The sequence below is a fragment of the Nanorana parkeri genome, unplaced genomic scaffold (genome assembly GCF_000935625.1).
Source record: "Nanorana parkeri isolate BGI_ZX_2015 unplaced genomic scaffold, ASM93562v1 scaffold227, whole genome shotgun sequence".
NCBI lineage: Eukaryota > Metazoa > Chordata > Amphibia > Anura > Dicroglossidae > Nanorana > Nanorana parkeri.
This window is the reverse complement of record NW_017306495.1, coordinates 535,263-536,362: the sequence shown is the minus strand read 5'-3', so window position 1 is coordinate 536,362 and position 1,100 is coordinate 535,263.

The following is a 1,100-nucleotide window of genomic DNA, read 5'->3' as shown; positions in this document are numbered from 1 at the left end:
AAGGGAACTGTTTTCCTGCAGCACAAACTGTAGGAACCCTTTCTATATATAATGCCTTGTATATTCGTGAGGCCGATCGTGAAAGACTGGCTTTCTGTCAAACCATTTCCGAGCTGTGGACAGCCTGTTGCTTCATATTCAATCATCGTCTATCAAACTGTGAAGAGAGGAAATGTAAAGCCTAGTGCGCTTTAGCATTCCCGGCATCACCTGTTATGTTAATGCGGAGTACATTCCAGGGGCTCGAGCAGTACAAGAGCGAGAGCCGCGTTTATGGATGTTTTTCAATGTCATGTACGTTTCAATGTTATTGCAGGTTCCATTTTTACATTTTATTATTTTTTGGTTTTAAATAAAACATTCAGCCTTTAAAGGGCCAGTCCGGCATAATACAGTTTTGGGAAGATGGTTGTATCTTAACAGCTGTTAGTGAACAACGATGAGAGTTGTGCACTTGCATTATTAACTCCACCCACTTTTTCTTGCCAATATGAGGGGGTCCTCATTTCATGTCTGGGTTAAAGGAAGTGTAGGGAACTGGGGCAGGTCTTGTTGGTGGGGGTGTGGCAAGAAGAGCGTGTCTTGTTGCCCATGGCATCCAATTGGCTTCTCTATTTTATGTTTTCGGTGAAGTATAGGAGAATCTGCTTGGCTGCTATGGACAATGTGAGTTGTCATTCGCCTTCATATTTTAAAGAGAACCTCTCATAGGAGAAATACTAGGGGTGCCTTTTTTATTTTTCTTTCTGGAAAAGCTAGTTGCTTATGCTCTGCCCTGTGGCTTTTAGAATTTCTGTATCACCATTTTGGAACAAGGTGTGCTTGTTGTAGAACATGGAAAATATAGAAGCCAGGCCTCTAGCATTTTAATTGAAGTTAGCCCACCTTGGCGGTTTAGTTTACCGAGGGCCCCTCCCATCAGCCAGTGCTCACCCTACCCTTTGCTCCGTAAGGCTCCCTATTTGACACCTGGAAAAAAATAAATTGCATGGACCTTGCCCACCCTAGGGCAGTGCTGGTGCTTGGCAATTTGCTGCTCGGGCACCCAGTGCTGTCTTATAAGGAGGGGGGGGGGGGGGGGGAAGTGGTCATGACACTGA